Source organism: Arvicanthis niloticus, chromosome 24, assembly GCF_011762505.2.
Source record: "Arvicanthis niloticus isolate mArvNil1 chromosome 24, mArvNil1.pat.X, whole genome shotgun sequence".
NCBI lineage: Eukaryota > Metazoa > Chordata > Mammalia > Rodentia > Muridae > Arvicanthis > Arvicanthis niloticus.
This window is the reverse complement of record NC_133432.1, coordinates 23,748,837-23,771,678: the sequence shown is the minus strand read 5'-3', so window position 1 is coordinate 23,771,678 and position 22,842 is coordinate 23,748,837. Positions and strand designations below refer to the sequence as shown.

Genomic DNA, 22,842 nt, shown 5'->3' with positions numbered 1-22,842 from the left:
GAACATATCAACACCTATGAACATATGTATACCTATGAACACATGGACACATATGAACACATGTACATCTATGAGCACATGAACACCTATGAACACACGAACACCTATGAACACACGAACACCTATGAACCTCTGCCTGACTCCTCAGCATTCCATCCCTGACGCCTCAGCATTCTCATGCTGTTTTAAGCCCATTGATTGTTTTGTGTTGGGTAAAGCCAGCTGAGAATCAACATTCATTTCTCTGCTCTGTGACTGTGAATGTGATCAGTGGCTTCAGGCTGTTGTAATGGAAGTAACCGAGCACACAATTGACTGTCTCACCCTATCCATGAGCAGCTACTGATTTACAGAGATCAAAAGTTCCATCAAATTCACTTATGATCTAGTAGGTGTCTCTGATGAAGAGATAGACAGTGCATAGGATCATGGTTATCATCGGTAGGGAGCAAACAGAATGCAGTTTCTTAGGGGAAATAGTGAGACTGGGCAGGGCAGACCACATCAAACAGGCTGCAATTCGTGCTTAGCATGTATTCGTGGATGACAATAAAGCAAAGTTGGAAACCTAGTTGTATAGAATGGTCAGTTCAGATCTGTGACTATAGGACTAAAAGGGGCTTGTGCTAGTATGGACAGTTGGTGGTTAATCTTGGTTAACCTTGGTTAATTGATAGAAATATTTGTCTTACATAGTATTTGGTCTAGTTAGCTTTAAATGTCAACTTGACATAGCTAAGAGTTGCTTGAGAATACAGCTGTAATCAAGAAACTGCCCATATCAAACTGGCCTGTGGGATGTCTGGGGACAGGGTTTATCTTGATTGTTGATGTATAAGGACCGAGTCCACTGTAGGCATCATCACTATAGGCAAGTCATTCTGGACAGGCATAGAATGCTGGCTAAGCATGAGGGAGAGAGTGAGGCATTAAGAGGCATCTTCCATGGTTTCTGCTTCAAATCTACCTAATTTTCTGCCCTGGCTTCCCTCAGTGATGGAGTGTGACCTGGAAGTGTAAGCCAAAGGAACTCTTCACTCCCCATGTCAATTGATTTATGTCAGAAAGTTTTATAACAGCAACAGAATGAGACTGGTGCAGACTCATAGCAGGCTCCATTGAACACCGAGACTCAAAGCGGGGCATCTTTCCAAAAGAGTGAGCTCAGGAATATGCAGTTATATAGAAGTCTAAGAAAACTGCATCATCCTCCAAACATGAGGAGTAAAGCCAATGACACCAACATAAGCCTGATGTTAGCAGGGGTACCATACCTATGCTCCATCCTGGACCTCTGGGAAGAAGGTCTAAATGAATGCATTACCAAGTAATGATTCTGTTGCAGCATTTTATCGATAACAAGAAAAGACTAGCTCAAAGATGCCGCATGTCAATGGAGCAGACAGCCCAGCTCCCCACTTCCCACAGGTCATTACCTGCTTCTAATTGGGTCTGAAAGCAGTAGGCTTGTATTTAAAGGTAGGCAGACAAAATGCATTGTATTTTTTCTCCCAGGAATACCATGAAGAGGAGCTGAGTATCCAATTGTAACTGTGGCTTAGGGATTCAGGTGAAGTCTCCATGAAGCCTATGTCCATCAGTCCAAGCTATGTGCCCTTGTTTGAGGCACATCACATCCCTGAGGCTGTGATTGCTTATTTATAAATAGAAATGAAGCCTGAAAAGATAGCCTTAGTGGTTAAAAGCAGTTACTGTTCTTGCAGAGGACTCAAGTTCGGTTTCTACCACTCATGATGTGAGGCTCAAAACTGCCTATAACTCCAACTATAGGCACTCAATGACCTCTCTTGGTTCCTACAAGAACTGAACTCAAATATACATAGCACACACAGACACAAGTGCATAGACATAGTAAAAATTATATTTTAATTGAAAGAAATGAGATGATCAAATGATGGCTATATAAACAACCCTTCTGCTACTTGAATATGAATCTTCCTCCTCCATTTGGAGGGAGATGGTTCTTAAATCTACCTCCCATTGCTTGGAAGAATGTTGAAAGTGTTCTCATCATTATTTCAGTCTCTGCGTATAGCACTTCACAATATTATAATCTGCAGCATCACATAGATTTTTCAGTTCATAGATGAGGATGCTGAGATTGACAGAGCAGAGGAGACCCGGTCAAAGCCATGAGTCAGCTTCCTGTCACTGTATCAAAATGCTTGAGAAAACCAACTTAAAGTGTAAAATGGTTCCCATTGGCTCATAGATTTAGTTTCAATCTATGGCCATCTGGCTCTGTTGCTTTGGGGTTCATGGAGAGGTCGAGTGGTGAAAAAGACTGCTCATCCCATGGTAGCTAGTTAGCAAAGCATAAACAGAAAGGCGGAGCCTGAAATCCCACTGTACCTACCAATGGGCAAGCCCTCCAATGGGCATACTCTCCAATGACGTACCTTTTTCCTGTAGTCCCTACCTGCTGAAATACCCATCACCTCCCAGTAGTTCCACATGCAGGCTACCAAACCTTTAACAGATGAGCCATTGGGGGAGAACATTTTAGATCTAAACTATAAGAAAGATCATGCCTTTCTCTAGATGATAAGTATATTCAGGGCCCAGGAAGTAATGTTCATAAGTACCAGGAAGTTCCTGAAATCTTTAAGACTCACTAAGCCCCTCCTCAAGACAACAGAAGCACTAATGTTGGCCAAAGAGAGGAGACTTGGCAACCAGTTACCTGAGCTGCTTATACATTGTTCAGGGAACTCCCAGGATATAGGCTTCATGTGTTCTCTCTCGTGTAGGAGTGGGCTTTTCAGTGACATGTCTGCTTTGAGCTATCCATGCTCCTGGAGGTAACTCCTAACCCAAACTCCTGTAAGTAACCTCAGTAAACTCACTGGTCACTAAGCTAGACTTGGGTGGAATTGTTTCCTTCATCTGTTGTCTGTGCCCTAGCTGGTTGAATAGATACTTGCTCATGTCTTCCATGGAAAATAATACAAAACACCAAAAGTCTAAATAGTCTGACACAAGCTCTGGTCTCTTAAACACATCACCTCATAGTAGTTGACACTGTAACTATGGGAGGGTATGTGTGTTACATGTTGATAAGGAAATAGTGAGGGAAGATACCAGGCCTAGGTTATTTTCCCCTCATTAATTAATTAATTTATTACTTATTCACTTTACATTCAGATTGATGCCCCCACCTCCCCTGGTTCCCCCACCACACACACACACAGTCCCTCTTCCCCCAGGCTCTTAAAGGGTGCATTTTCTCCAAAAACCACTACACTGGAAAATCAGCTTTTCCTGTGGGAGCTACACTCAACACACATACACATCATAAAGAGAGGGGAACTGGGAGAAAGCTGGTATGTATAGATGCTATCAAGCTATAGATGCAAAGGGCCAGCCAGTAGGCTCAGTTTTCAGACAGCACTTGAAGAGGTCAGAGAAACAGGAGCAGAATTTGCCTTCTGGAATGAAGGTATTGCGACCAGCTGGATGCAACACATAGGTGGTCCCTTCCCTATAAGACTATTGCTTAGGTGGGAGTAAATGCTGAAAGCATCCAGCCCCACCAGTAAATGGTACAGGCACAGACAGTAGCCACTCCAGCATTATTAGCTTGGGAACCTGGATTTGTCAATGAGCTGCAGAGAAAAAGCAGACTCTCCTGGCTTAGGGATGTATGTTCTTTGAAACAGCAAAGTTAGAATTAAGAAATTAAGATGAGCCAAAACTCCTACAGGTGTGCCCCTTCATTCACCTGCCATAGCCTGAAAGTTTGAATGACATAACAAGCTCTTAGGGATGGAGGTGGCTGCCCTTCACTTAGAAAATTCTACTAGGATGTCTCCATTCCGACTCCACAGCTCCCCAGGACCCCGGTATCATGTTGGCACTAGATTTCAATTCTGGCACTCCAGTGAGTTCTTACATAATGCTGGGGATAGAATAAGAATAACCATGACTTTCGTTGCAAGCTCAGAAAGGAAATATGTTTTTTTTTTTTTTTTTTTTTTTTTTTTTTTTTTTTTTTTTTTAACATACCTTGCTTCGCTGCTGAATTTTTAGTACTTTCAGAATGGATCTTTTCTTTTTCATTTGCATGAATTCCTTGGACCCGCTGCTAGATCTGAAACATGATAAATATTCATTGATCAAACAAGTAAACACGAATGTGAATGAACAAATGAGTGAATGAATGAATGAATGAATGAGCAAGCGTTGGAATGAAAGAGTAAAGAAGTAAATGAATGAGTCAGTAGCGGAGTGAGTGACTGAGGGACTGAATGGATAAATAGGCAAATCACATCTAAATCAATATATTTTAAGGTTTCCAAGGATGGCATAGGTCATTTATTACATCTATGGCTGAATTTTCTAGCTGTCCATGATGAGCCTTCAATAAATACTGCAGAATGAATGAAAGTTCAATGTCTGTCTTAGTAGCACCAACCTTCATGTCACACCCCCTCCCACCATATTTAAATGGGAAATATTTTTAGTTGAATTGGTCCAGATTAATCAGCATTGAGTCAAGAAAGTACAGCCCTGTGAAAGGTAAGATCTTGTGGAAGCACTCACTAATGTGTGGCCACCCAGTCTAAGGCTTATTTCAAGGCCCATCTTCACAGGGCTTGCAATGTAGAGAACATGGATTGTGGAGTTTTGGAGCTTGTTTTGTGGCTTCTCCAGTCAGACATAAGTAAACATCTATTTCTTCTTAGTAAGACAGTGAAGGCAACTAAAATCTAGTTTAGTTAACCAGTGGGCTTGTTGACACTACACACAAGGTTGTGATACAAAGGCAGCTTCATCATTGAAAAACCCACCCTCACATGGATACACACACATAAAAGCCTCACCCCTGAACCTCCTGGTCCATTTTCCGGCTGTTTCTGCTTTTGGAGTCTCTTCTCCATAGCAATTGCTACCACCTATGCAATCTCATTCAGGGGACTTGTAAACCTTGTCAGTTTCAGGAACCTCCTGTGACCTTTGAGTTGTTTGTTAACTAATCGCCTTCCAGAAGGAAATGTCAACTCAGAAGAAATTGCTATACAACAAATCCTGACTTTGCTTGTTCCGGAGCAGTGAAAGCACAGAGAACTCGGATCCCAGTCCTCTTTTTCTCAGCCAGTAGAATCCTCAGACCCAGTATGATGGTGTGATTGGTGTGATGCAGAGATGGATTAACACATGAATTAGAGCTCAGGAAGCTGTTTCTTTCTCAGCGGTACACTCACTCATCCAGTCTGCTAGATATTCTGGGAGCCCCTGGGTTCTTTGTCTTCCCCTCAGAGCTAACATGTTCTCTAGATATGATGGCATGCGTTGTTTATGTTTCCCAATAGCTCAGGTCCTCACACTCATGGGGTAAGCACTTCACCTATTTAGTTGTTGCCAGACCTCTTTAGTATGTAGTTTTAAAGATTAACTAGGGGCTGGAGATGTGGTTCAGTGGTTAAGGTGCCGCACTTAGTACCTGAATTCAATTCCCAGAGCTCATGAAAAGTGGGTCATAACTGCTGGTACCTCCAACTCCAGGAGATGTGAGCACCTGTTCTTACATGTTCATTCTCTCCCCACCAACCCATGCATAATTAAATAATAAAAGTCTTTAAGGATGACTTTAGTGGCATTAGAGAAATTCTCCTGGAAGCTATTGCACTGCAGAGATGCATGTGGCACTAGTACGCTGGTACCAATGCCAAGCTCACCGCTGGTAACCTCATCTCTACCTCCCTGCTGTCTTCAGCATTACCCGTAACTAGCTGAGTGGTGCGCTTCTTAGAGGCTCTTGAGCTGAGCTTGCCTGGTAACCGTTTCTTTACTGTGAGTTCTAAATGCTTTCCAGCAGTCAAATCACATTTGTATTGATCTTTAGAACATTTTATTGATCAAACACAGGGAGAGAAACATTTGAAACATAAACCTATTATTTTAACAATTTGTTGCCAGGAATAGGAAAATGATGTTCTTATGTAGTCCTGAATTTGGTGAGTGGGCTATCCCAGGATGACTTGTGGTAATAATCTAGGGGTGTCTAACCCATGAGCCACAGGTGCAAGAGAATGCATGGTTATTTTGTGTGATTTTATGGTAGACCTTGTCATCTACAAAATTCACAGTGAAGTACTGTGTGATAGAATTATAAAATGTCATAAAAAGAACTCTTGTTTTAAGTCAGTTGGGATACACTCATGGCTATTCTGGGTTATGTACAGCCTAGAACTATGAGTGGGACACCCCAGAAACTAGCCTCTAACCAGGCTTTTGAAGATTGCTTATCTATCTCAAACTTAGGACTTTTGACGCTGTCTTCTATGTTTCTGTCCCCAGAGGCTCTATGTAGGGATCCTGCTCCTTGCGGACTATGCCACCAGACAGAAGAACTGGTAAGGTTGAACAGAATCAGAACTGGGGAATCTCAGAATTGAGAATGGCAGGAGTAGAGCCAGCTCCCTGCCAAGCTCTACTTCTTCTGGAACATGTAATCATGACATTCCACTGAGAGGGCCATGACTATCAGTCACACAGGGACAATGCCTGAAGTTTTTCTCCATGCAAATAGAGCATCCCTAACATCTCAGACTAACTCAATGGGAAGCCTTTACTCCGGATCCTACCTGACTCCTGAAATATTTATAAGGGTCCTATCCACATGGAATAAAGTACACAAGTTATTTCACCAAGAATACTCCAAGAGTGGCTGTTTTACTGAGCTATAACATTCTGGGGAAGAGTTTTCTCTCCCAAAACATTTATCACTGAACCTTGGGTCTACCCAGCAGGCCAGGCTGGTACCCCTACTGCTGCTACTTGCTGCAGTCCTCCACTGGGTGTTGGCACTGCTGGGGTGGCACAGGAGATACCAAGGCTACCTGCACATGCTCCCCTTTGGAGAGATGTAACACTTTGGCCATTCTGGCCAGACCAGAGCCCCTCAGAACTTTTCCAGGGATCCAGAGATTTATCCATTCTGGTTCCGTGGAGAACAACACTTGGGGACCTCTATCACAGACTTCATTCTGCCTCCCCTAAGCTGCTGTAACATCCCCAGTGGCGACCCCTCTGCCTCCTGCTCTTACTGAGTTTCCTGACATGGTGGACTCTATCCTGAACTATGAGCTGAAGTGAAATCTTCTCCCCTTAAATTGCTGGTAGTAAAGTAAAATGGAGTAGCCACTTTAGAACATGGTTTGACAGTTTCTGAAAGCACTAAGTATGGAGTGTCCACATAACACAGCAAGTTCATTCTGTTATAGACTCAAGAGAAATGGGACACATTGATTCAATTAAACTTTCCAATGGGCCTGAGAAATTTCTCAGCATGTAAAGGTAACTGGCAGTGAAGACTGGCTCCTGTAAGTTGTCTTCTGACCTCTGAACATCCCTCAAAATTAAAAAAAAAAATAATTTACTAGAAAACATGTACAAGAGTGTTCATCTCAGCATTACTCACAGCTAAGGTAAAAAACATCCAAATTTTTATCAAGTTATTTGAGTGATTATATAAAAGAGTGTATGTTCATACAATATATTAGTATTTTGTCCTAAAAAAGAATGAAGTAAGATAGGCAAGGTGGTGAACTCTTGTGATACTGGCACTAGGGAATTCAAAGCCATCTCTGCTACACAGTGAATCTGAGGACAGTATGACTTACTATTGTGTCATAATTCCTTCCAAATTGAAACATTCTCTCTAGTGGCAGGAGAGGGCTCAGTTAACACTCACAAAATAAAGTTCACTAATCTTAGAAAGTTCCTGAAACTTAGGAGATTCAGAAGACACCCACATGAGGTTGTACTAACAGTAACAATTGCTGTGTGGAGGAGACTCTCCACCTGATAGAGCTGCCTGCAAGTTGTACAGAGAGCTCCACAGACAGGGTTGTCATAGGTTGTCACCCATGCAGTGGTAGGTGTCTGCTCATGCAGCTGCTCGAGTCATTCCTGTGCCTGTAACTAACTCCAAATTCACATTCCTGTAAACAATTCCAATAGACTTACTGGTTCAGAGCTCAGAGGTTGACTTTAATGAAATTGTTCCTTTGAGTCTGTTGTCAAAGCCTTATCTAGGGTGAGTAGAAATTTATTCAAATGCCCCCAGGAAAAATGTACAGTGGCTACATTGGACCCTATCTCAAAAAAATGAAATGAATGAATGAATGAAGTTTTGATATTACTTTAACATAAACTATACACTGTACTAGCAGTTTCCTCTAATATTAAAACTGCCCATTTTTGAGAGATGCTCATTAGACACAAGATATGTACAGGGAGGTAAAACAACAGGATATTCTAAGGAGAGGAAAAACATTCCATCCCTTAGCCAAGCTCATTAAGCTCAGGAAGTAAACAACTCAAAGGTCTCAGGAAGTCCCTGAAACTAACCAGATTCATTAGGACTCTCCCTCTCTGAATTTATATAAGCTGTAAGAAATGCAGAGAGATGCTCTCAGACAAGCCAAGCTGCCTAGAATCCTCTTAGACAAGCCAAGATGCTTTGAAGATGCAGAGTCCAGCTGTGGTACCTGGAAGAGGTTCAGATCAACTGAAGAACTACCTGGAAAAGACACTTTCTAACATATTGAGCTGCCTGCAAGCTATGCAGTGTTCTCCATGTTTCCAGCTTCTGTGAGCTTCATGAGCAGTGTGTAGCTTTGGTGCTGCAGCTGTCTTAGATTCTTTTCTGCTTTTATATGAAACCCTGCACCCACACTCCTGTTAGTAACCCTGATAAAAGTTACCGATTCACCAAGTTGGACTTTGGTGTTATCTGTACTCTGGCATGTTATTAGATCCCTATCTGGGATGACTAGACATTCATTCACATCTCCCTCCAAATGGTATTAAATAAGAAACCTAACATTATGCTCAGTAAAAGAAAACAGGCCACATACTGTGTGATTTCGAGTACTTAAATAATCAAAAGTGAAGTCCCTAGAGACAACATGGATGCATGGTTGCTCGGGATGGAAAGAAAAGAAAAGGGTGAATGACTAGTAAATTTCCTGGGGTTTACTTGGAGCAGTGAACCAGTTTTGTTATTACATATACATCTGTGTATATACATAAAAAATAGCTGAGTTCAACACTGTGGATGTCACACTATATAGCTTATATTTTGGTTGTGTGATATATATATATATATATATATATATATATATATATATATATATATATTCATGTGAATGTGTGAACACGTGTGTAAACAAGTCGGAGGTCTATTTCCAGCCTCTTCTTTGGGCATTCTCTACCTTAGTACAAGAGATTAGTCTTTCACTAAATTTGCAAGTTGGCTACATTGGTAGGCCAGTAAATTCCAGCAATCCTTCTGTCTTGTGCTGGAATAATACATATGTGCTGTTGAAACTAGTTTTTGCTTGTTAGTTCGTTTTGCTCCTTTTTTTTTTTTTTTTTTTTTTGGTTTGTTTTGTTTTAATTGGGCTTTGTAGTATTTGAACTCAGGTTGTCATGCTTGCATAGTGAGCGCTTTGCTGGCTGATCGATCCCTGGACCTGCACATCACTGTTTTAAAGATGCGGTGTGTGCATTAAGAGCACTCTGAATGAGGTCAGTTGAAGGTGGAGAAGCAGTGTCAGGATGTTGCTGGAGTTGCACTGGAGGGAAACATTCATTTCCATGCCCTGTGATTTTCTTACACGGACAACAAGCCCCCGAGATGACCCCTGTGACTGAGAGCACGTTGTTTTCATGGCTTATGGCAAATAGGATCCCCTCAGTCTAAGCTGCTTCATTCCCCCCTCCCAGCCCCCCTGCCCCCATGCAGTATTAAAAGGGGCCTACCTTTTTGTTTAGGATTCTTTAATTTCCTCTTGGAGAAGAGAAAGAAACTGTTGACAAGTGTGGAAATTGGAAATGTAAATGAAAAACTGAGTCCCTGGGGAGAGCTTGACTGTAGAACCTCAGCTCTGTCACCTTGGGTAACACAGGCTCCTGCTTTAGGAGTTAGCAGCAAAGACAAATCAAAGGTTTTACCATTCCATTCATCTCTCAAATGTGATCGAACACGGTGTATGCCAGTGGAATGCAGAAGAGTCTGCTTCTCAGCGGTCTCTGCCAAGCATCCCATCCCTCTTGGAAACAGATCTCCCAGGTCCCAAAGCCCCAAACAGAGAAGGCTGAAGGCCGGGTAGAACACACCCAGGCTCTCTGCTTCCTGGGCTTGGAGGCTAAGCGCTGTTGTCTGGAGATATACATCATCTGTCCACGGGGTCCGTTGTTATGGAGAATGTTTTTATTTATTTATTTTTAACCAGCATGTAAAGCTTTAGTTGTCATTGTGACATTTTCAAACCGTGTGTTTTGTGGTTCTCCTCCCTCTACTGTCCCCTCCTTTACCCTTATACCCCTCCCCGGATTCTTTTCCTCTTGCATGCCCTCTGTGTTATTTTGTCCACTCTCTATCCTTCCTCCGCAGCTAATATTGTCCTATCTTGAACTCCTTTTTAGATTTTTTTTACCTTTATCCCTCCCCTCATTACACGTGTTTTCATATACACATGTATATATCATAGGCTTTGCTCCATGTATGGGGGAGAGCCTGTGGTTTTTGTATTTCTGAGCTAGGATTTCCTGGCCTAGTATTACCCTTCCCACATCCCTTGCTTTCACTCTTTTTCATAGTTGAGTGATATTCCATGGTGCACACGAGCCACTGTCTTGTTGTCTATCCATCTATTCCTATACCTCCTTATCCACAAATACCCCCAGACATTCTAAACACCCACTTTAGCCACACGGAACTGCTTCTTAGCCCTTGGACTCAATTCCTTATGGTTAAGCACCTCCCTCTCTCTATGACTGCATAAGGGATCTTAAAAAAAACAAAAAACAAAAAACACACGTTTTGTTCTCCATAAGTAGGCTGAAGCTTTTCCTCCAACCATGTTATGCTATCAGCGCTAATATGCTTTTTGTTTTTCAATGCAGAATTTCTCTGTGTAGCCTTGGATATTCTGAAAGTTGATCCGCCAGCCTCTGCCCTCCTGCATTCTGGGGTTAAAGGCGTGTATTCTGACTCCATGTCTCCTTGAGTCTCATATCTCCTGAATCCTGTCAGTCTCTGTTACATCCACATGGAGAAGACATATGTTCTGGTTGATGCTTATGAATCTGATTGACAGCTCTTCACTATATACTCAGAATCAGTGTGCAGATTCTGTTCATGCAAGAGCAGAATCAGTCTTATGTGTGCCCTCTCGACAGGTGTATGCAGGCCAGGTAGATTCCTGGAGACTATCATCAGGAGGATTTTTGCAGGTACTTAGAAGATGTGTGATTCAGCTAAAGTGACACAGCTGCTAGATCCAGGGCCAGAAGCCAGGTCACTTGTGTTTAGTTTGACTTAATCAATCCTCTCAAAGTATGGATAGAAAGACCATGAATTCAAACTCTTGCAATCATTATTTATTATGATTTAATTTATTGTGGATAGAATTTTTTCTTTCCTTCCTTCCTTCCTTTTTACTTTCTCCTTCTCTCCCTCCCTCCCTCCCTCCCTCCCTCCCTCCTTTTCTTTCTTTCTTTCTTTCTTTCTTTCTTTCTTTCTTTCTTTCTTTCTCCTTCTATTTTGTCTTGCTATGTGTTCCTTTTTCTCTTCTTCCCATTTCTTTTCTTACCCTCTTTTGCTTCTTTTATTGTGTGTGTGTGTGTGTGTATGTGTGTATGTGTGTGTGTATATACTTCAGATGGCATCTATTCCCCCTGCCCTGCCCCATATTGTGGACATACAGTGATAACTAGATAGTTGCAAAATGGTTCACAGGCATTGTAGTTCATAGAAAATAGCATGAAACATGGGGGTCAAGTGGTTGGATTGGGGCTCCCATCCCTGAGAATATTACTCATGTGCTCTGTGAGAAATCTTCTAGTTTTGTTGGACCTCAGTTTCCTTTGTGTAGGGGACGAAAGTTGAAGGCAATGCCTTGCAATGTTGTCTTCTCCATGCCTAATGGAAAAGAGTATTCTACTTGGAGGCTGGAAAGATGGCTTAGTGGGTAAAGTGCTGAACAAGCATGAGAACCTGAGGACCATTGCAAATATCTGGGGGTAGAGGTGTATGCCTGTAATGGTAGTGTCAGGTTATGGGGTCTGAAGGACATCTGGGATGCACTGGTCAACTAGCTGGATGCATGTGTGCTGTGACACACTCACATGTTAACGTACACAAACACAAAATAAATAAATGAATGTAAAAATGAAAAGGAAGTGGACAGAGACTGAGGGAAACGGTCAATGAGATGGTTCACTTCCACTACTTCCATGCAAGCGTTATGTGCAGCAGTGCACATATGCACATATATGGCTCCTGCATGTGCAGGAGCTTGCACCCCCTACACACACACACACACACACACACACACACACACACACATACGGAAAAGTCTTCTATTTTTCTAACTGCCAACTGAGGGCTAGATCCTCACCCTGAGGAATGACTCTCTTGCCTCCTGTACTCTAAGTTCCCCCAAGAGCTGAGTTCATATGTCAGGTGGCTCCAAATAGTGTTGCCTTCATGCTCTGGTGGACTCATAAAGCACAGTGTATTTCTTCTCTTCCATTTAACCATTCGGCAGCATGGAAGAATACCTGTGCTCCCTCCTGGTTAGCCATGGCTCATTAATTGCCACTGGTGAATGAATTTTAGTCTGATTTCCCTGAGATAATCCAGTCCCGTGTTCAACTAAACATCAGGACATAGTTTTTCAGCTTTGCTAATGAAGTACCTAATGGAATTGCATTCCTGACGATTAGAGGTGGGGCACCTAGAAGGTAAGAGTCAATCACGGGCCTCAGCTGTTGCCACCTGCTAACAACTCCTTTAAGAGAAGAAAGCACAGTCTATGTAGTCCTTTCCACAACTGGAATGTTCTGAAGACCTGAAGAGGAAGAAGGGGGTTGGAGAAGCATTTGACCTTCTCCCCCTCTTCCTTTTTTTCCCTCCCGATCCTCCTTTCTTGCCTCTTTCCTTCACTCCTCCGCCTGTCACCACCCCTCATCTCATTTTCTGGAGCACCAGTATTACAGATGCAAGGTACATACCCAGTTTTTCCGTGGGTTCTGAGGGTCTGAGTTCAGTGCCTCGTGCTTTCACTGCAAATGCCTTACCACCTGCCTCATTTCTGTAAACCTCTTTAGGTCTTTTTTTAAAATTTTTTTTATTTATTCTGGCTCTATTACTGGGCATTCATCCACATTCAAAGGTGAAAAATGCTTTATTTAATCTCCCATGTGCTCCTCAGTCTTCGTCATTTGGAGTGCTTGCTTGGGCCAGTTCTTCTTGGGGGTTTGACAGCTTTATGTACCAGTTAATGTTGCTCCCATAACCCTGGGGGCTTTTTCATGGTCAAAGGGAAGTGCCCTTAAATTTAAGAGGTCAAGATGGAAGAGTGAGGGATCAGGGACAAGGGTGGAAAAAAGTGATGGCTCCCAGGAAGCCACCATACATTTTCAGTTCCTGATCTGTGTGGCTCTGATACTGAGCACAGCATTGGGGTGCTGGGTATGGAAAGAAGAAATACTTAATTTTATTGTGAGGTGCATGTGCGTGTGCATGTGTGTGTATTATATTTGCTTGTGTAGATGTGTGCACATTGGTGTTCAGGATTATAGAAGTATCGATGTTGGGTGTCTTCTTCAATTGTCCTCTGCCTTTTTCCTTTTATCTCCTTCCCTGTGTCCTCTTTCTTTCATTTGTTCTTTCTCTTCTCTCCTTCCTTTTCCTTCCTTCCTTCCTTCCTTTCTTCCTTCCTCCCTTTCTCTCTCTCTCTCTCTCTCTCTCTCTCTCTCTCTCTCTTTCTCTCTTTCTTTCCTTCATGCTTGTTTGCTTGCTTAAAGTCAGAGTCTCCCACTGAATTTGGAGTTCAATGATTTGTTTTGTTTGGCTGCTCAACCAATAAGTTCCAGTGATCTGCTTGTCTCTGTTTCCTAACTCTATTGTTGGGATTCCAGATACATGTCTCTGTGCATTGTTCTGAGGATATGAACTCAGATCCTGGTGTTTGTGTGGCTGGCAGTTTTCTGACTTGAGCTATTCCTCCAGTGTCAGACGAATACATTTCAAATGTTCTTCCCATGCCAAAGAAGGGAGAAAAGAACTACAATCAAAATTGGAATCTCAGTCTCCAGAGAAAAATAGAAGTAGAATAGATGATCGAATCCGTGTTTGATATTGTAACCTTAAACCATTCTATGGAAGAAAGTTGATTATCCTGAATATATGACAAAGCTTAGCCTCTCTAAATGTCCCTTTATCTTTCTGTTGTACACCCCAGTTTTAAGGCAGAAGAACTGGTACTATAGAGCCAAAGCTGTTGTTGAGTTCAAGCACTGGAAGGCAAGGGTGTCTCAGGCCATGTGTCAGTAAAGTTGCCATGGTGAGTGTCCTAGTTGACTTTAGGAGAGTTTGACACAATTATGGGATAACGTAACCCATCTGCAAGTATTCAGCCAAGTCAAGTAGCAGATGAGACTGGGAAAACCAGGGGCACAAGGCATACATAAGTACTTTCTGGAGGATAGCTAGAGAGAAGGACACACGTCCCACACTTTCGTACCTCACAGTATGCCATTAGCTGCACAACACACAGGTCAGTGTCATACCAGATGCAGAGATGTGCTCTGAGGTCCTCCTATTCTAGTTTCCTTGCTACTGTGGCTGAAGTAATAATAAACACAGGTGGACAGTCACCTCCATGGAACATTTAGGAGTAGCACAGCTGGGTCATATGTTAAGGTCTATTTTAAATATCTTGAGAAACTTCATACAGATTTCTATAATGTCTGTATTAGTTTGTATGAAATTATCAGATTTGCAGGAGAAGGATAGAGCTCAAAAATATCACATTAAGTGAGGTACCTTAGATGAACAAACAGAAATATTGTTTGACTTCTTTTATACATAGACCTTAGCTTCTAATGTTTTTATGCTAATGTGTGTAATATTTATGTGCTTACATGTATAAATATACATCTAAAGCTTAGTTATGGAAGTGGGTGTAGTTGTGGGCATAGGTTACAGATTTAAGAAGGGAGATATAGGTATGGAGGTATAGATAATAGGATGCCACTATCATCACAGCTGAGAGGAGGCTTGGTGGCAGGCAGGAAGTTACAAGGTACTGTAGACAGAGACAGCAACGAGGAGAGAACAAAAACAGATTTGCTTTGAAAATGCCACAGTGAAACCCAATACTTCATATGTTGACACTAAAAATAATTAATTACAAATTTGCCATAACCAAGGTGCACCAGTGAGTAAAGGCACTTGGTGTTGAGCCTGATGACTGAATCTGATCCCTGGAACTCACATAATGTAAGGAGAATACTGACTACCTAAAATTGTCATCTGCTCTCCATCCTTTAAAGGTGGCATGTGCATCCTTCCCCACCCACATTAAATGAATAAATATAATTAAAATTTTTAACAGACTTGATTTACTTAATTTTTCTTGTATAAAAACCCTTATGTGGTAGCCACAGCTGGAGCCTGGGTCCTCTGAATAGAGACTCAGATGCAGGCTTTCAGAAGATGATAAGTGAATTCATGATAAGGAGACTTGGTGAACGAAGTCTCTTTCTAGAAGTCAGGAGTCAGGTTGCTGTATGTCTTGAGGGTGGCATCAATGTTGGCCTTGGCAAAGCTGCCCAGGATGGCAGTGCTGCCAGCATCTGGCTGATGTGCAGCAGTCATTCATCAGGAGCTTCTTGGACAGAGGAGCAGAGACAATGCCAGTATCTCTGGGGGGCAGGAATGAGATGCACCAAAACAGAGCTACAGCAGCCTGGCACCTTGCATGGAACAGTGTGGGGCTTGCCATTCTCCCAGATGCCTTTCTGCACAGGGATGATGGAAAGCTTGGCTAAGATGATGGCTCCTCGGATGGCAGGGGTTACCTCCTTAGAGTACTTAACACCAAGACCAATGTGACCATTGTGGTCCCCAACAGGGATGAAAACAATGAACCTGGTCCACTGTCCAGCTTGAGTCTGTGTCTGCACTGGCATGATCTTCAGAACCTCATTCTTTAGGGATGTGCCTAGGAAAAAGTCAATCATTTCAGAATTCTTAATGGGCAGGAAGAAAGTAATCAATGTCTGTTTTCTTTTTCATCCAAATAGCTATATGTTCTACCTGGTGGATGGCTCTAACATTTTATGTTCATGTCACATCTAAAATAGGCACTATACTAAGATTCTCAGACCTTGAAACTGAAGGGAAGAATAGCTAATTAGACAATACATTGCTATGACATGCCAGGAAGACTGCTAAGCTCAGAGCAGAGAAAACAAACAGATATGTGTTTTGTACAATTTATGAACTACTAGGAGGTAGGACAGAAAGATGCAGGGGAACGAGATACCTCATGATGAAGATGTGAAAAAAGATTTCTGATCCACTGCTAGTGGGCATAGAAACTAGCACATCCAATATGGAAATCAGTGTGGAGAGACTTTCAAAGCTAGAACTACCCACATGACCCTGTGGTCCACTCCTGAGAATATACCCAAAGGAGTCTAAGTCAGCATGCCACAGATACATGTGCTCATCTGTGTTTATCGAGACATACTTCACAGTGGGCAGATTGTTAAATCAGCCCAAGTGTCTATTACAGATGAATGGATAAAGAAAATGTAGTTTATATAGACACACAATGGAATTTTAGCCATAGAGAAGAACAAAATGATGTCACTTGCAGGAAAATGGGTAAAGTTGGAGATTATTATACTCAATGAGACAAGCCAGACCCAGGGAAAACAAAACAAAAGAATGTCTTATGTCTTATTTATCTCATATCTCATGGGTCTGTTTGTGTACATGTGTGTATGTGTGCACATGCACACATTTGGCACATGCACACACGGCACATTCATTCATATGTGTGTGCACACATGTGTGTAAGTGCCTACATATGTGTGTGTGTGTGTGCATGTGTGTGAGTGTGTTACAGGAAATTAGAAGGAAGACTGCATAGGAAGAGGAAGGAGGCCAGCTGAATGGAGTAAAGTCAACTAGATTGAATTTGTTCAGATTGAATTTGCTCAAAGAACATGATAAACTCAAACAAACATGTCAGGAAGTCCATTGATTTCTGCAATGAATATACACTAATAAATTGATTTAATTAAAAAATAAATGGAATGGAAACACTAAGGATTGATGTATAATACTTTTTGATGTGACAATATATGACTAATTCCAGAAAGGCTATGATTGATGAGTGGGTGCCTGCTTGCCAAAGGTGATTCTGTCAGGTGCTTTGATGAAAGTAGAGTTCCAAGCAAAAGGAAGTGAAGCACACAAGAGCTTGGTATATTCTGGGCAACAGAGAGAACCTGTGGGCTCCCCCAACCTCATTTGTTTAGTGAGCAGTAGGATAAGGAGAGACACTTGAAGGGTTGGGAGGTAGAATATCATTGGGAATATCATTTAGGACGTAAGGATTTGGCCTGTGGTAGAGTATTTGCTTTGAATCCTCAAAAGGGCTATGGTGTGGCTCAGTGGTAGAGCATCTACTTAGACTCCCCCAATGAGAGGCTGGGAGTGTCTTAGTGGTAGAGCATCTTCCTACAATCTACCAGTGAGGAACTGGGAGCATGGCTCAGTGGTAGAGCACCTTCCCGGAGTCCTCCAGTGAGGGACTGGGGTTGTGGCTCAGTGGTAGAGCCCCTGCCTTGAATCCCCCAGTGAGGGGCTGGGGGCGTGGCTCAGTGGTAGAGCACCTGCCTAGAATCCCCCAGTGAGGGACTGGAATTGTGGCTTAGTCATAGAGCACTTTCCTGGAATCCTTCACTGAGAGGCTAGCAGTGTGGTTCAGTAACAGAACACCTGCCTAGAAACCTTATGTGAGGGTTGAGGAGTGGCCTGGGAGTAAAGAACTTGCCTTGAATCCCCAAGAGAAGGCACTGAGATTATGGTTCAATAATGAAGAACCTGTTTAGAATCCTCCAGTGAGGGGCTAAGGACATTGCTCTATTCTAGAACAGTTGCTGAATATGTACAAGGACCTGGCTTTGATACCCAACAAAGGAGGAACACTGTTTTTCAAGCTTATTTTAGATATACAACAGCTCATACTATATGTTTTGTGTGTGTCCGTGTGTGTGTGTGTTTATACACATCTTCCTTGGATCAAGGAAATATTTTTGAGGTGCATTTAACAGCCTTAGACAAATAAAATAAGGGTTATGAGATGGTTTTATACACTGTGTAGTGTGAGTTCACCTGCCCCCTAAAGACAGTGATCCACAGAGAATTAAGATAGAGCTCTGTCTTTCACAGTTCAATCTAGAAGGGACACACCAAGCAGATGATTATATTATTCAGTGCTAAGTGCTAGGGTAAGTGTGTAAAGTTAGATGACAGGAGCTAAATGGTGGAACAAAATGAGAAGAGGAAAAACAGGAGCGGTTCCAGTTAGAAGGGAGATTGTGTTTATGTATACAGCATGGTGCTATTTTATACAAATTTCAAGTATGAAGCTGTTGTCCTAATTACCATAAACTGTCAATGTGGCCGGCCTAGAACGACATGAAAGAGAAGTCTCAATTGAGCAATTGTCCTTATTAGACTAGCTTGTGCATATGTATATGAGGGACCATCTTCATTGTTAACTGATTGAAGAGGATCCAGCCCACCATGGGTGGTTCCATTCCCTGGGCTGGTGGTCCTGGGTTGTATAACAAATCTGGCTGAGAACTCAGTAGTTAATAGTACTGACTGCATTTCCAGAGGACTCAGGTTCAATCCCCAACCCACACACGTGGCTGCTTACACCTCTCTGTAACTCTAGTGGCAGGAGAGCTGAGGCTCTCCTCTGACCTCCTCAGGTTCCAGGAATCCAAGTGGTGCAGAATCTATGCAGGCAAAACACACACACACACACACATACACACACACACACACACACACACACACACACACACACACACGCTGAGTATGCACAAGGACCTTGCTTTGATAACCAACAGGGTATCACTGATTTTTAAGCTTATTTTAGATATACAACAGCTCATACTATACGTGTGTAATATATATATATATAATATATATATATATATATATATATAATATATACTTAGTATATATATTTAGTATATATACTATATATATCATATATATAATATATATACACATATATATGTATATATATATGCACTATATATAGTATATATGCACTATATATACATATATATGCACACACATATATTATAAGGATCAATAAAATCTTTTATATGATATATATTATAGAAGTTTATATATACTATATAAATATAATAATAATCATGAGCCTACAAATGAGCCATCAGTCAAGAGTTCCTCTATGGATTTGTCTTCCAGGTTTCTGCCTTGAATCTCTGTCCTAATGTTCCTCAGTGATGGACTCTGATATGGACATATTAGCCAGTTAAACCTTTTCCTCCTCAGGCTGCATTTGGTCAGAGTATTTTATCATAACGGAAACTAGAAATTAGTGCTAGGAGCCACAACCACAAGCAGAGCCATGTCTTCTGTTGATGGTGGATAGCCAAGGGGCTCCGGGGATCCAGTGCTTGCTAAAGACCATGGTTTTTGAAAGCTCTTCCAGCAGGAGGGTCATTTGGAGATGGTGGAGAAGCAGAAGAATGTTTCTATCTGTTGGGACATTCTGACTTTTCTTGTTCAGAAGACGGAGATGGTGAGACAACTGGACCAGGTTGGTGAGAAAGATCCGGAAATCAAGCAATGGGTTTAATATATATTTTAGAGGAAACAAATTGGCAGGGCTTGACTTTTACTGAGCAAACAGTCAATAGCTGTTTTTAATGAAATTGACTGGATGGTAGTACAAGAGTTAAGAGGTCAGGCACTAATCAAACACTCAATAAATGCCTGCAATGGTTGTGATTATCATCAGAGGCGGAATCACAGAGTACTTGGGAAATCTCAAGGAGGCTAAGATAACTCGTAGGTTAAGTGGCTCTAGGATGAAGGAATGAGGGGAAGGCTTGCAGATTGGGACCGAGGCATTGCTCCAGGCCAAATGAAGGAAGGTCGATACTTGTGGACCACACACACAGGAAGAAGGTATTGACTCTAACTCCCTGAATGTGGCTGTCAGTTTCCATTCATTGCCAGCAGCGTGCCTGGACGAACAGCATCTGCATCCGAAGCAATAAGATGATGGATCTTGGTTTATTCCTGGGGGTCTTACTGCCAATGAAGTCCTTTGATGCTACCATCCATTTTTTTTTCCTCTTGGTGTTTGGAAAGGATACTGATTTAGACCAGGTGATTGAGGGAGTGGGTGTGTGTGCACGCTCGCGTGCACACGTGCATATGCATGTGTATATTTGAGTGTATGTTCATGTGTATAAAGGTACATTTGTGAAGGTACATCTGTGTGTGGGTCTGTGGAGGCCAGAGGACAACCTCAAATGTTCATCAAATATTGTCCACCCTATTTTTTGAGACACAGACTCCCGCCTGGAACTCACTAATAGGCTAGGCCAACTGGCCAGCAAGCCTTAGTGATCTCTCTGCTCTTGCCCTCCAAGAATTATGATTAGAAGTGTGTTTCTTCACACACGATGTTTTTTAAAATGTAGATTCTGGGGTTTTTACTCAAGTTTTCATGTTTTGATTGATCCACAACTCATTCATTCATTCATTCATTCATTCTATCTTTCTTTACCCCTGCCTCCTAGATCCAATTTAAGTACTACGTCTTCCAATTAGTTATTCTATCTATCTATCTATCTATCTATCTATCTATCTATCTATCTATCTATCATCTCTGACATATGGTCTCATGTATCACAGGCTGGTTTTGAACTTCCTTTGTAGCCAAAAATGATCTTGTACTCCTCATTCTTCTGTCTGTCCCTCCTGAATGCAGGGATACTAACCATGCACCATTGTGCCTGGCTTATGCAGTGTTTGGATGGAACACAGGGCTCTGCATTTGCTAGTCAAACACTCCACCCACTCAGTCACATCCTCAGCTCTAGTTATCAAGTAACTGAAACTTTCTTTTATTTTTTAGATCTCTCCCATTATTTTCTACTACTTCTATGATTTTCTAAGACCATAGTAATGTTATTATGATTATTCTTCTTAAGTATTTATTCTCCACTACCAAGTAAATTATAGAGGTTTTTTCTTTGATCCCTTTCTTGCTTTCATAGACTATGCATTGGGTCTGTCTTGCTATTTGTCTTGTTAGTAATTAAAGAACATTTTGCTGGCCAATGAGAAAGGTTTATCTTTCACCTTGGTCAAAGCCTCTGGGAATCATGCTTCTGACAATTTTCAGCATTCTAGAATTTGAACACAAACACATTAAGGGATTGCACACATATATCCAGAATTGTGTCAAAATAGCAGCCTAGAAATGAACAACTCAGCCATGCTTAGTTCCAGGTGACAGCATGTGTCTCACCCAAAGAAAGGGAGAAGTTGCACTGTGAAATGGGGCAAAGGTGAGAAACCTGGAGGTAGAAAGATGCTGGGATTCAGGCAAGATTCTGTTCACAACAGTTGTCTCCTGGCTCTTAGCTTCACTTACTCCGTGAGGTACTATTTTCTCATTATCACAAAGACACAAGTGCCAGACCTGCTAAGTCTGGTGGCTTTATCTTAGATGGACAGATCATAAACCCAGCATCATTATCCATCAGTAGAGGAGAGATGGACAAATTTTTCTGTCTGCCAACCTGTTTACTTGTTATATACCATTCTTACTAGAATTCTTTATTCAGTGCCTTAATTAAATTTCCCTTTTAATGCTAAACAGTATGGCATAATCTATGTCATGTTGCTATGACAGAATGATACAGATTGTATCTTTTATAAAGAAAAGATGTTCTGGTGGGTGGAGAGATGGTTCAGTGGTTAAGGGTGCTCTTCAGAGGACCCAAGGACCCACATTTCAGGTGATGTGAAACTACCTATAATTCCAGTTCTAGGAAATATGGCATTCTCTTCTACTTTCTGGGGACACCAGCACACACACACACACACACACACACACACACACACACACACACTCATTAAAAATAAAATAAATCTTAAAAAAGGATATTATTTGGCTAAGAGTGTTGAGTGCTGAGAAGTCTAAATTCAGTATGTCATGGTTTGCATGAGAAATATCCCTCATAGGCTTGTGGATTTAAATCCCTGGTCCCCAGTTGGTGGCACTGTTGGGATGGTTATGGAATGTTCAGGAGGCCTTGCTGAGAAGTACCTCACTGGCAGTGAGCTTTAAGGGCTTACAGCCTGGCCCACTTCTTGCTCTTTCTCTGCCCCTGTGTGCACATGAAATAATCACCCAGCTCTCATACATCTGCTCCATGCTATGCCTTTTCAGCCAAGATGGATTTAATCTCCCCAGAACTATAATCCCAACTAATCCCTTTCTTTTTATAAATTGCTTTTGGGCCATAGTGTTTTTATCATGGCAACAGGAGAATAACTAATATATATATTAGTTTTATATATATATAAACTCTCTCTCTCTCTCTCTCTCTCTCTCTATATATATATATATATATATAGAGAGAGAGAGAGAGAGAGAGAATGCATGTAGTAGGGGCCTTCTTCCTTTATCATCCCTTCTAGACACTTCTATAACCGAAGAAAAGACACCTTGCTTAATGGACTCTTTGGATTTTGAAGGCAGCATTTATATTGCTTGTTTTGGTTTGTTCCCCTTGTCTACTTACCAAGTGGTCCCAAAAGGTGTTAATTTGAGTGGGGCATGCAGCAGGAGAAGGCTCGGCAGCAGGTCGTGCCTGCTTCAAGAGCTGATTCTCCACTTACTGTGATTCAGCATATCCAACCATGTCTGAAGTGGC

General features: G+C 41.8%; 1 pseudogene; it reads right to left on the bottom strand.

Moving 5' to 3' along the window:
• Nucleotides 1–15,517: 15,517 nt before the first annotated feature.
• LOC143438091 (small ribosomal subunit protein uS5 pseudogene) lies at nt 15,518–22,830 on the bottom strand (annotated as a pseudogene).
• Nucleotides 22,831–22,842: the final 12 nt, after the last annotated feature.